Source organism: Leucoraja erinacea, chromosome 5, assembly GCF_028641065.1.
Source record: "Leucoraja erinacea ecotype New England chromosome 5, Leri_hhj_1, whole genome shotgun sequence".
NCBI classification, from domain to species: Eukaryota; Metazoa; Chordata; class Chondrichthyes; order Rajiformes; family Rajidae; genus Leucoraja; species Leucoraja erinaceus.
In genome coordinates, this window is record NC_073381.1 from 60,217,792 (window position 1) to 60,232,190 (window position 14,399).

The following is a 14,399-nucleotide window of genomic DNA, read 5'->3' on the forward strand; positions in this document are numbered from 1 at the left end:
TTGCCATACAATAAGAGTATATCATCTTACTGGAGAGGGGGGCGGAAAATATATAGATGATACCAAAATTGACTAAAGTATTTGACTAAAGACGAGAATGACGAAATAGGGAAACAAACAACAAGCAAGGTCTCTTGAAACTAGAAGACCAAGTATGATCTAATTAAGATGGACACAAAAAGCTGGAGTAACTCAGCGGGACAGGCAGCATCTCTGGAGAGAAGGAATGGATGACGTTTCGGATGGAGACCCTTCTTCAGACTAGTCAGGGGAAAGGGAAACGAGAGATATAGACGATAATTTAGAGTGATAAAGAACAATGAGTGAAAGATATACAAAAAAGTAATGATTATAAAGGAAACAGGTCATTGTTAACTTTGTTGGGTGAAAACGACAGGCTGGTGCGATGGTGGGGGAGGGACAGAGAGAAGGAATGTCGGGTTACTTCTCAATAAGGTCTTGAAAATTATGAAAGATTTTGGTTGAGGAGCCTGGCGAGTTTCTTATATATGTGGGGAAAACCAAAACTAAAAATCTTCATGCTAATGCGGTCATCAAGAAAGTAAATAATGTATCTGTGGGTTTATTACTCAATAAGTTGTGAAGTAATGGAGGCAAATAATGCACCTATTCCTTTGCTTCATAGATGCTGCCTCACCCGCTGAGTTTCTCCAGCATTTTTGTCTACGTTACAAGGTTACACAGGTAGATTTGGATAAGGTAGGATTAAAGGAGACTTGAGTGAAGCATCAATGCAAGATGGACTGAAGGGCCAGTGTTCTGTGTACAAACAGAAAAATGTACATGGCATATTTGGCAAAGTGGAGGCGAGGATTCTGAACGGTACTCATGAGAATCTTCTTTATCAGCATTGTTAGTTTAGTAATAGTGATACAGTACAGAAATAGGCCCTTCGACCCACCAGGTCTGCGCCAACCAGCGATCCCCGCACATTAACATTATCCTTTACCCACTAGGGACAATTTTTACATTTACCAAGCCAATTAATCTACAAACATGTACGTCTTTGGAATGTGGAAGGAAACTGAACATCTCGGAGAAAACCCACGCAGGTCACAGGGAGAACGTACAAACTCCGTACAGACAGCACCCATAGTCGGCATCAAACCCGGGTTTCTGGCGCTGCAATCGCTGTAAGGCAGCAACTCTACCACTGTGCCACCGTGACCACGCAGTTGGTGCAACAATTGTGGGTATATACGGAAAAAAAGAGCCATAATTTCATACGGTTTAGAACAGCAATGGAAACTAAGATACTCCACTCCCGGGCCACCACAGGCCAATTTTGATGGAATAAGAACAGATCTGGCAGAGGTAAATTGGAATTAAAAAACCACCAGGCAAAATGCTCATTGGCCTTTTTTTTCCTTTGTTAGTACATTAATAATGATTTGGACGATTGCATCAGGCACAATTACTAAACATGCAGATGACACAAACCTTGGAAACAGTGAACAATGAAGATAGTGATAAACTTCAAGGAGGTATAGGCAAGCTGATGGAGTGGGCGGATAGATGGCGGATTAGGTTAAATGGTGAGAAATGTGAAGTATTACATTTTGAAAGAAAGAATGAGAGGAAGCAACATAAATGACCTCCCCCACCCCCTCTCTTCGTTGCCCCACCTGGACTTGCATTCATTTCTCCCCTTCCCCTGCATTCCTTACTCTAGCTTCACAATTTCTCAATCCTTTTGTCTCACACCTTCGGTCTTTTCATCTCTAGCCTTTGACTAACCATCTGCCTAACAACAAAACCCACCTCACTTGTATCAAACTATTACCTGCTATTTATCCTGCCCTTCCTCTCTTCCAAGGATCCCCCCACCCCCCCCACATTCAGTCTGAAATGTTCCGACCCACTGTTACTCCTGCACTTAGTGTCTTTTTTTGTAAACCAGAATCTGCAGTTCTTGGTTTCTATACTTCATGATGTGTTGTTTTCATCACTGTCAATATGTGCTATTCTCTGCTTTTCTTCTTAAAATGGGCTAACATGTTTGTAAAGCAGCAGCAAGTAAATATTTCATTGTTCCATTTCATACCTGCTGCATATGATAAACGGCGGCGCGACTCACCAGTTGCAGCGGCCCCTACAGCCTGTCTGTCTTTTTTTATTTTTTGTCTAGTTAAATGTAGTGTTGGTGTTTTTTTAATACTAGTTTTAAATGTGTATATGTGGGGGGGCGGGGGGGGGGGGAGGGGAAAACCGTTTAAATCTCTTCCCTGTTCGGGAGACCCGACCTTTTCCCTGTCGGTCTCCGTTGTCGTTGGGGCCTAGCACCGTGGAGCGGCCTCCAACCTGAACGACCCGGGGGCTCGGGAGACTGTGGAGCTGCGGACTACTCACCATCGTGGGGCTGGCCGGCCTCGGAGCGTGGGGAGCGGTGGTGACTCGCTGCTGCGACTCGACTCCTGGGGCTCGGAGGCTCCAGCAACGCAGCCGCAGGTCCGGTGAACTGGGACATCGGGAGCTCGCGGGTCCGGGGGGAGGAGAGAGACCGCTTCCCGGAGCTCCCGCAACGCGACTTCTCCAGCCCGTGTCGCGGGGTGGAACAACCTGGAGCGGGGACGTACATCACCTGGCGCGGCTTCATGGCCGTGGGACATTCCAGCGCCTGCCGGGGGCTCCAACTTTGTGACATTTAGACCGGGAGCGGGGCCGTAAATCGCCCGGCACGGCCTAAAATGGCCGTGGGACTTATCATCGCCCACCTGGGGCTTGGATATCGGGAGAGACATGGAGAACAGGGGAGAGAAAAGACTTTACCTTCCATCACAGTGGGTCCACTGTGATGGATGTTTGTGTGAATTAAATTGTGTGTATGTCTAGGAAATTGTCTTTGTTTGTATGGCTGTGGAAACAGAATTTCGTTTGAGCCTCACTGGGGCTCAAATGACAATAAATTGTATTGTATTGTATTGTATTGTAAATAAACTCTCTCTCTCTCAGCAATCTGTGCCTATCAATTATCTGACAACCCTCTACAATAATCTGTCAGACCTTGGAACTCTCATCCTTTTTTTTTTCTCCAGAGATGCTGCCTTATTCTTTGGATTTTTAAAACATTTTGTGTGCTGTTTATCAATAAATAATTTTGACTACTTCCATGAAAGTTTACTTTTAGTTTAGTTTAGAGATACAGCGCAGAAACAGGCCCTTTGGCCCACCGAGTCTGCACCGACCAGAGATCCCCGCACATTAACACTAGCTCACGCACACTAGGGACAATTTACATTTAAATCAAGCCAATCAACCTACAAACCTCTAATGGCCCTGTCGCACTTTACGAGTTCATTCCAAGAGCTCTCCCGAGTTTTAAAAAAATCAGACTCGTGGTACTGAACGTAGCGGAGACTCGTGGAGACTGAATGTCGCGGGTACGTCGGAGCTCGGGGACGTCTCTTAGCGGCTCGTAATGCTAACGGCAGGTATTCGGGAAGACTCGCTAATGGCAGGTAAGATCGGGAAGACTCGCGAAGATTTTTCAACCGACGAGCTGCCATTACCGTAAAACTCCAAGTTCGAATCAGGGCAAACTCGGGAGAGCTCTTGGAATGAACTCATACCATGGGACAGGGCCATAAGTCTTTGGAGTGTGGGAGGAAGATCTCAGAGAAAACCCACACAGGTTACGGAGAGGACGTACAAGCACCCGTTGTCGGGATCGAACCCGGATCTCTGCCGCTGTAAGGCTGCAATTCTACCACTGCGCATAAGTGTATTCTTGCAGCTCCAGGTAAATTCCTAAGCAATTATCCGATGCAAGTATAGCATATTTCAAACTAGGTATAAGAGAATTAGAAGAACAGATTTTTTTTAATGTGGCTTTAGATGTACAATTTTGTAAGTTAATTTAATCTGGTTACTTGTTTTAATATTACAAATTACACAAAGGTTCCTAGCAGAAGCATATTTCAAAAAATGGTATATAAATTACTAGGTGTAATATTGTACAGATTGAGCCTCTTGCTATTTAACAATAATAATTTCAATCCTGGGATACAAGAAATAGCAGATGCTAGAACCTAGAGCAAAATACAAAGTGCTGGAGGAACTCGGCAGGTCAGGCATCTGGGGAGGGAACTAGCTGGCAAAGCTTTGGGTCGGGATAAATCTGACGAAGGGCCCCAACCTGAAACGTCACCTGTTCCATCTTTCCCCAGATGCTGCCTGATCCATTAAATTCCTCCGTAACTTTGTGTTTTGGCAAACTCCATTACGAGGTATACGGTCCACCAAGTGACCCTATATTCAAAGTAGCTGTGACTTTCAAGGAAAATAAATATTCTGTTTTTGTACCATTTCTTCTTCTGCTAAATGGTTACTTATGACATTCTATCTCATTCAGAATGGCACATTGGAAAATAACTTGAGAAAACTGCATGTGGCTAAGTGCCATACTGTACAAATCTCCATTCATGTTCATTTACCAAAAAACTGGACACATTTATAAATCTTGCTGTCCTATCTTTTTTCCAATACTTCAAAAGGGGGTTTTAATGTATAAGAGATTGATCTAACATACACATTTCCTATCTATGAACCTGTCCAAATGTCTTTTAAACACAATTGTACCTTCCTTTGGCAGTTCATTCCATATACTCACCATCCTCCGTATACAAAACAAATGACTCCTCAGATCCCCTTAAACCTACACCCTCTAGTTTTGCACTCTCCTACCCTGGGAAAAAGACTGACCATCCATCTTATCTGCATCCCTCAAGATTTTATAAACCTGCAAAAAGTAATCCTTCTCCAGCCTCCGTATCAGGGAAAACACTCTCAGCTTATCCAGTCTGTCTTCGTAACACAAACCCTCCATATGCAACTTGCATATGACTCTTTACTGCCTACTCACATCCTTCCTGTAGTACAGCGACCAGAACTAGTAGTAGTAACTATTTTGCATTCATCGCAACTTTCAGACTACTCGACAGTCCAGGTGTTTCGTGCAGCTCGGAAAGACAACGAACGAACTCATCAACCTCTACTGAAATGCATGATATGAAAGCATTGGGGACTTCTACTGGAATTTTTTTATCATGTCCAGATTGTTATTTAGTGCAACACCACTCAGTTCGGAGCATGGAGATTCCTGGCAGTCTCTGACTGAAACAAGTTCTTCATTCAACGTAGCACTGTCATAAATCTAATGAAGTTCTGGCAAAAAACTAAATAAAGACGACTTTACTTTGAAGGCTAATTACAGAGTGATAAAACACTTTGTTGCTCAGACAGGCACGGGTGAGAAGCCAACTCTTGTCCTTGTGGTCCAAGAAGCTGTCAATGTAATCATTCTCCTTATGTTTGAAGAGCTTTATGTTACTCTGCGACAAATATACATAGAAGACAGGATCTTCGCAACAAAGTATTTATTTGATCTATTCTCAGAATGTCTTTGAATGTGGTCCAAGTTTTTCAAACTCAATGTCTGCTGCTTGACTTGCATTGCTGGTTTGTAATGCAATGGTAAAAGGATCTCCACCATAAATATCTATTGATGGGAGAGATAATGAATATCATAAAAATCCTTTAGTTTTATTTTTACATGCACCTGCAGAATATTTTATTTTCCATAGTTCAATATTTCCCATTTCTAATTATATGATAATTATGGAAATAGCATAGGTATCACAAGCATTCAATATTTTCTTTGGAATGAAAACAAAATTTCAAATGTCAATGCAATATTTGCATAATATAGGAGCAGAGTAGACCATTCAGACCCTCAAGCCTGTACACACCCATTAAAAAGATGGTGGGTGATATGATGGCAATCTCAACTGCACATTGCTTTCTACCAGAAACATGCCCTTTCTTATCTATCTGTGTTTCTCTGCCTTAAAGATATTCAAGGGATACCATTTCCAGTGTGTTTTAAGTAATGTGTTCCAACGACTGATGAACCTCCGAGTAAAAAAATAAATAACTTCAACAGAATTAAACAGGTAACTCTTATTTTAAAACATGACCTCTCGTTTCAGATACTATCACAAGAGAAAACATCCTCTCCGATTCAATACTGTTAACAATGATGCAGGATTTTGTACATTTCCATCAAGCCACCCAAGTCTTCTAAACTGCAACATTTACAAACCTAGATTGTTCAATCTTTCATCATGAGACAACCAACCCATTCCAGAAATTGGTTTAATAAACTTTTCTCTAGACTGCTTTCAACACATTAATATCCCTTCTTAAATAAGAAATCTATAGTGCATTCAGAAATCTAAGTGTGGTCTCATTACTGCCTTATACAATAGGAATAGTTGTTGATTGAAAGATACAGCGTGGAAACAGGCCCATGGAGTCTACGCCGACCATCGATCACCCTTGGTCTATGTTATCCCACTTCCGCAACTACTCCCTACACACTATGGGGCGAATTACAGCAGTCAATTAACCTACAAACCCACGTCTTTGGAGCGTGGGAGGAAACTAAAGCACCTGGAAACCCATGCAGTCACAGTGAGAACGTGCAAACTCTGCTCAGGCAGCAGTCGAAGTTTGGACTGAACCAGATATCTGGTGTTGTGTGGAAGCAACTTTACCAGTTACGTCATTGTGCTGACATATATGACAGCACAATAATCTCCTTACTTATGTATTTAATTTCTCCAAGCAATAAATATGGTTCTTTTAGCTTTCCCAATTACTTGCTCCACCTTTTGAGAGTCATACACTGAAACACACAGATCTTTCTGCATTTCAGGACTCTGCAGCCTCACTATTTAGATAAGCTCATCTGATTTACTTATGCAGTTCATAAAGATTATTTAGCAGAAGGAGCCTTCAGTGCAGGGAAACCTTATCTACATTTATGCTTGATTCAATTCATACTGTTTCATATAGTTTAAGGGTTCTTGTTCTGTAAAGTAGCATCAGTGCAAATGGAGTCCCTTCCTATATACAGCTTCTGGCGTTTATGCGGTCATAAACTATTTAAATGGATCAATTGACCAAATGAGTATCCATGCCTGAATGGAAGTCTGTCTTAGTCAATTAAAGTGTTGTTCAGTTTCTAGGAAAAAAAAGGCCTCATTTATTACAAAGACCCACAGAGACAGTAACCCATTGATTAGGTTGCAAACACTGAACTCAATAACGATCGGAAATAATGCCTCTAACTTATCTCACCATCTTAAATAATGTAAAATCAATACATTACATTTTTCAAGACTATTTAATAAGTAAACATGATTTTGTAAAAATAATACATCTCAAAAAAGCATATTTTCCTTCTTTACCCACCGTGACTGGTTTAAAAATTGAGAGAAACCTGCACTTTCTTCCACAAGCACTTATCCAAATGACAAAAGCAAGGTTTACCAAGATGGAGCAAAAATGCCATTTAACAAAATATACATTAACCAGCATTTGCAGTTTTGTGTTTTTTGTAATTTTGTGTGTAGTTTCTACACATATATGCAAGGTCATAAGTGATAGTAGCATAATTAAGCCCTATCATGGCTTATTCTATCATGGCTGATCTATCTCTCCCTCCTAACCCCATTCTCCTGCCTCCTCCCCATACCCTGGCGCCTGTACTAATCAAGAATATATATATATCTCTGCCTTGAAAATATCCATTGACGGCCTCCACAGCCTGTGGCAAAGAATTTCACTGGTTTACCACCCTCTGACTAAATAAATTCCTTCTCATCCTTTAATGCTGAGGCTATGACCTCTAGTCCCAGACACTCCCACCAGTGGAAACATCCTCTCCACATCCATTCTATCCAAGTCTTTCACTATTCGGTAAGTTTCAATTTTACTTCGGAGTCACGTGAGTGACTACGTGAAGAACCCACCCAGCGCGCAGGCGCGGCATTACGTCAGCAGTGCAACAGCGGCAGCAGCTGGAGCCAGGCTCTCCAGCTGCAGCATAAAGACGAGACCTCAGGTAAGTGCCTTTTTTGTTACAGAGTCGCGCTAGAGAGAATAATGGCCTCTCGCAAGCGACCAGCCAGGAGGACTGCCTGCCCAACTCCACCCGAGGACGGGTCCATAGCGGGACGGCAGCCTCTCGCAGCGGAGGAGCTTTTTCAACGCTCCCGCTCACCCGACACCGAGCCGCCCCCAGTGCTGCAGATTTCAACGCCCCGCACAGGGAGGAAGGCGACACATAAAACCGACCGGCCGGTGTCCTCCGATGAATCGGAGGAACGGGAACACTCTCCCCCACCGAAAAGGGGAGACGCTCGGATCAGCTGCATGAGGCAGCTCCTCGAGCGTATGATAAATGAGGAGATGCGGCATCTCCCAGGAGGACGGGCTTTGGCCTCCTCCTCTCCACACCCTTCTGTACCCTCTATGTTCGAGGGCAGTAAGGGAGGCCAGGACTGGGCTGGCCTATCCCAAGGGCAGGCGGAGGATATCGTCAGCATGCCGGGCGTGCCGGAAGAAGAGCTACTGGGTGTAGTGGGCCGATATGCGGCACCACCAACAACTGGGATGGTGTTGCCACCCAGAATGGCGGCAACTATAAACAGGCTGTCCAACAACCCGCTGCAGGACAAGGCTGTCCAGCAGGCCCTTGACAACTACATCGCGCCAGAAAATTGCGAGGCGCTGAGGGTCAAGACGGTCAATGGGCAGATCTGGAACCAGCTGGGGCAGCAAATAAGGGCTCAGGAGGTCAAAATGCAGCGAGTCCTGAAGCTCCACTCAGCAGCCGTCACCGCCTTTGCTCGGTCCGTTGGGGATGAAGACCTGACCATACCCCAGCAGGATGCCCTCGCACTGATGTGCAGCACCACGTATGAGCTAAACAACCTACGGCGGGACAACATCAGGCCTGCCCTCAACCCAACATATGCCGGCCTCTGTAAAGCTCCAGCGCCCGAACGACAGGCGCTGCTATTTGGTGCGGATCTGGCCAAAAGGCTCAAGGAGTTGGAAGAGGCGGCAAAACCAGTAGGCCTCATGAGGGCAGGGCCAGGACCGAGCAGGGTGAAGACACCCAGTTGGCCGCACGCCTCAGCAGCCACCAGCAGATACCGAGCTGGTGAAAGCCTGGTGACCGCCTCCCACTACCCCCAGTGCTCTTTTTTAGAGCGGGGCCCAGGGCGGAGCCGTGGGAAGATGCGCCGCCCCACCGCAGCACCAACACGGACAACCTTGGGCCAGACCCACCGAAAACGACCCCACAAGTGAACATGGAGGTAGGTGGGTCTGGTTCCTGTCAACATACACAGACAAAGGGTGTAGTATTAACAGGGGGACGTTTGAGGTTCTTCAAGCATGTTTGGTGCTCCCTTACTAACAATCAGTTTATACTCAACAGTATTAGTGGATACAAAATTGAGTTCAAACCAGGCGTAGAACCGCCAGTTCAGCACATGCCCCAAAGGGTGTTCCTTCCCTCGGCAGTTGAGAAGGTAGAAGGACAAGCTGAACTTGATCGGCTCGTGGCTAAAGGCATCATAGAAATGACCACACACGAGCCGCAAGAATTTGTATCAAATATTTTTCTCAAAAACAAAAAAGATGGTGGATGTCGCATTATTATTGATCTGACATCACTCAATCAGTCTGTTGAGTATCAACATTTCAAAATGGAGACATTTGTCACTGCCAGACAACTGATCTCCAAGGGATACTACATGGCAAGCATAGATATCAAAGATGCTTACTATTTGGTACCCATTCATAAAGATTACTTTAAATATCTGAAATTTATCTGGAGGGGCCAGCTATGGCAGTACCGAGCTTTGCCCAATGGTTTAACGACAGCTCCCAGACTATTTACGAAAATTCTTAAAGTGGCCATGAAGAAATTGAGAGAACTAAAACATTTAGTAGTGGCCTATCTGGACGATGTTCTCATATTAGGAAGAACACGGGAACAAGCTGTCGCAGGAGTGTTAGCCACTAAACAACTCCTTGAAACTTTGGGTTTTATCCTTCACCCAGATAAATCAATATTGGAGCCTACTACTAACATGGATTACTTAGGCTTCACTATTGACACGATTCACATGACTGTCACTCTGCCCAGAAACAAAACAGTTTCACTCATTGAAGCTTGTAGCCATTTAATTGCTACACCGCAACCTAGAATACGGCATGTAGCCAGAGTTATTGGCTCTATAGTAGCAGCATTTCCGGCTGCCCAACATGGGCCCTTGCATTATCAAAATCTACAAAGAGCAAGGACTCATGCATTACGCCTTCATAGGGGGCATTATGATCGCAAAATGGATTTACCCGCTGAAGCCAAATCAGAACTTCAGTGGTGGGTTGACAATATTTGGCACAGTCACAGTCCTATCGCCGTAACCAATCCTAACATAACCATTGCAACGGATGCCAGTGCTTTAGGCTGGGGAGCTACTAACTCCATAGACAGCACAGGTGGCAGATGGACTAACTCAGAGGCATCGCTACTACAATCACTGGGCATTAACTTTTTGGAAATGCTCGCCGCCTTTTATGGGCTAAAAGCATATGCATCTGGTATGCGGCACGTGCATGTTAGAATTATGATCGACAACACTACGGCAGTATCTTATATCCAGCACATGGGTGGCATTAAATCAGTATCATGCGACAAATTAACTGCTATAATCTGGCAATGGTGTGTCGAGAGACATATTTGGCTATCAGCTGCCTATTTACCAGGCAAGCTAAATTTAGTGGCGGACACCAGGTCACGAAAATTCAACGACAACATCGAATGGATGTTGGACCCAAAATTATTTGCTAAAATTGTCAAGCAATATGGTACGCCAGATATAGATTAGTTTGCGTCTAGGTTAAATCACCAACTACCCATGTATGTGGCTTGGGAACCAGACCCAGAGGCAGCAGCGGTAGATGCCTTCACGCTGGATTGGGGAAATTTCTTTTTCTATGCTTTCCCTCCCTTCTGCCTCATCAGTCGGGTACTCCAGAAAATTCAGGCAGACTCAGCCTCTGGCATTCTGGTCGTGCCCGACTGGCCTACCCAACCATGGTTCCCAATGTTCCACGACATGGTGGTAGAGACACCAATGGTCCTTCAACACCACCCCCAATTATTGACTCACCCGGTAACTGGCATTAGCCATCCATGCCACCAAAAATTGAAACTCCTGGTTTCCAGATTTTGAACAGGCCTTACCGGGGATTGGGGTTATCAGACAGAACAATCACCACCATGTCGGCATCCCTGCGAGTTTCCACCAAGAAACAGTACCTGACCTTCATCAGGAAATGGGAACAGTACTGTCTGGACGCAGGGACATCCTACAAGACGGCTTCGATCTCGGATGTGCTGGAGTTCCTGGCCCACCTGCACCATGATCTCAAGATGAGCTACAGTGCCATCAATACGGCTCGGAGCGCACTGTCCGCATACCTCATGCCGATAGAACAGCATAGTGTGGGATCCCACCCTCTGGTCATCAGACTCCTTAAGGGGATCTTTAATACCAAACCCCCTACACCTAGATACACTCACATGTGGGATGTGAGTGTAGTTCTGACACACCTTCGAGGTTGGCCTCCGGTGGGATCCCTGAGCCTGGAACAGGCCACTTATAAAACCCTCATGCTCATGGCGCTTGTCTCAGCTCAAAGGGTTCAGTCGCTCCATCAGCTAAATCTGAACTACATGGTGACCACCCCAGATACCATTACTTTCACCATGCCGGGGTTGGTAAAACAAAGTAGACCAGGTACATCAAACTCCCCGTTGATCTTCCGGGCTTACCCTCCAGAACCTAGGCTGTGTGTGGTGACCCACCTTCATCATTATCTAGACACAACCCAAACGCTTAGAGGGAGAGAGAAAGCCTTATGGGTTAGCCACAGAAAGCCTTTTGGACGGGTAACCAGCCAAACATTATCCAGATGGTTGAAACAGGTCCTCAGCATGGCAGGGATTAACACAAATGTTTTTAAATCCCATTCAACCAGGGCAGCGTCCACCTCAGCGGCGGATAGGATGCAGGTTCCCCTAGACCACATCCTCAGAGCAGCGGGATGGTCAAGGGAATCGACATTCCAACGATTTTACAAGAAACCGCTGATGGAACAGGACGTCTTTGCGGATACCATTTTAAAAACCGCAAAGTTATGATTTAAAGCCCATGGGAGCTATTTTTTGTTATAGTTAATAAACATTTCTTTTATAACTAAACAAACTTGTTGGTCTCTAGCTACCACTTCCTCCCTCGATGATCTTTCGGCAGTGAGTGATATAACTGTTACACGGTTTGAAATCACAGACCTTTGAAGTCTTCACGTAGTCACTCACGTGACTCCGAAGTAAAATAGTAAGATTAAACGAGTACTTACCAGTACGAAGTTTGATCTGTATTTTATGAGGAGTTACGATGAGGGATTACGTGCCCTCCGCTCCCACCCTCATTATATAGATCAAATTCGGACTAATGTCTCGTTGGTCTTTACTATCTTTACTTCAACTAGTGTCTATCTGTGATTCCACACCGCTGCTTGGAAGTATGCCGCGCCTGCGCGCTGGGTGGGTTCTTCACGTAATCCCTCATCGTAACTCCTCATAAAATACAGATCAAACTTCGTACTGGTAAGTACTCGTTTAATCTTACTATTAAATCCCCCCTCATTCTTTTAAACTCCAGTGAGTACAGGCCCAATGCCGTCAAATGCTCATCGTATGTTAACCCACTCATTCCTGGGATAATTTTTGTAAACCTCCACTGGACCTTCTCCAGAGCCAGCACATCCTTCCTCAGATATGGTGCCCAAAATTGCTCACAATGTTCCAAATGCAGCCCGACCAGCGCATTATAGAGCCTCAGCATTACATTCCTCTTTTTATATTCTAGCCTTCTTGAAATAATTGCTGGCAATGTGTTTGCCTTCCTTACTACAAATTCGACTTGCAAATTAACATTTGGGCAATCCTGCACCAGCACTCCCAAGTCCCTATGCACCTCCGATTTCTGGATTCTCTCCCCATTTAGAAAATAGTCTGCGCCTTTATTCCGACTACCAAAATGCATGACTCCACACTTTGGTGACACTGAAAAAAAGAAATCTTAATAAAGCCTATTTAACATTTTATAAAGTATACCATGATGCAAAGCATCTTGAGTAAGTTAAAGACTACAACCAAAAATCATTTGCCAAGCTGCACACTTCGAGTAAATCTTTGGTGTGCATATTCAGATGATAATATCAAACTTCCCACTGATAGCAAGGACTTGTGTGTTCAGGTGCAAATTATGTACCCACCTTCAACTCACACTTTGTGTTAAGTAAATTCCACAAACTGATCATTAAATGGGCAGCATGGTGACACAGATGTAGAGTTGCTGCCTTACAGCGCCAGAGACCCGGTTCAATCCTGACTACGGGTGCTGTCTGTATGGAGTTTGTATGTTCCCTCTGTGAAAGCGTGGGATTTCTACAGGTGCTCCGGTTTCCTCCCACACTCCAAAGATTTACAGGTTTGTAGGCTAATTGGCTTTGGTAAAATTGTAAATTATTCTGTGTGTCTGTAGGATAGTGGTGGAGGAGGGAGAGATAGATCAGCCATCATTGAATGGTGGAATAAATTTGATGGGCTGAATGACCTAATTCTACTCGTATTCCTTATGACCTTATAAAAGCAATTCACCTCCCACCCCCATCCACCCAATTGCACCATTTACAGGGATTATAAACTGTTGATAGACACAAAGTGCTGGAGTAAATCAGTGGGTGGGGAGGCATCTCTGGAGAAAAAGGATGGGTGACTTTTCGTGTGGGGAACTTTCTTCAGACCAAAAGTAGAGTGTGGAAGAGGTGAAGAGTTGGAGGTGTGAAAATAAACTGCTGACTGATATGATTCAATAAGTGTTTTGTGCATAACATTTCTCACAGACATGGCTGCAATTGTACGCAATTCCCCCAGAATACAACGTGGCATAACATGAGAATGGACACAAAAAAGCAGGCAAGTTAAAAGGGAGAAGGGAATCTGGGCATTCAGGAGGCCATTTTCAGTGAGGACATTGAGGGAGTATCTGAACCTCAGTAAGATATTGGGCATCAATCTGGGTAATCTCACTTAAACATTTTAAACCTGCAACAACAACCTCAGATTGGAGCAAGAATTATTTTATCAGTGACTGTCAGGATAACTGTAGGATATCTAGGATAACTTACCTGGGTCCACTCTCTTTCAAGATGGAGCTGTGGAAATATTTGCAACCTGTTCAAGACCCACCATATAAGAGGGTTTTGTGGTGTTTTTAGAAAGGCACATGGATATGCAGGGAATTGAGGGATTTGGATAACGTGCAGGTAAAGAACATTAGTTTAACTTGTCATTGTGTTCGGCATGTATATTGTGGGCGCTAAAAGGACAAGATGGAGCCACAGAAATATTTGCAACCTGGTCTAGACCCACCATTCAACAGGGT

General features: G+C 44.4%; 1 protein-coding gene across 1 annotated transcript in view; it reads right to left on the bottom strand.

Moving 5' to 3' along the window:
• Positions 1-14,399, bottom strand: part of slc35f1 (solute carrier family 35 member F1) — a 248,591-nt gene that overhangs the window by 128,998 nt on the left and 105,194 nt on the right. The window lies entirely within an intron of this gene.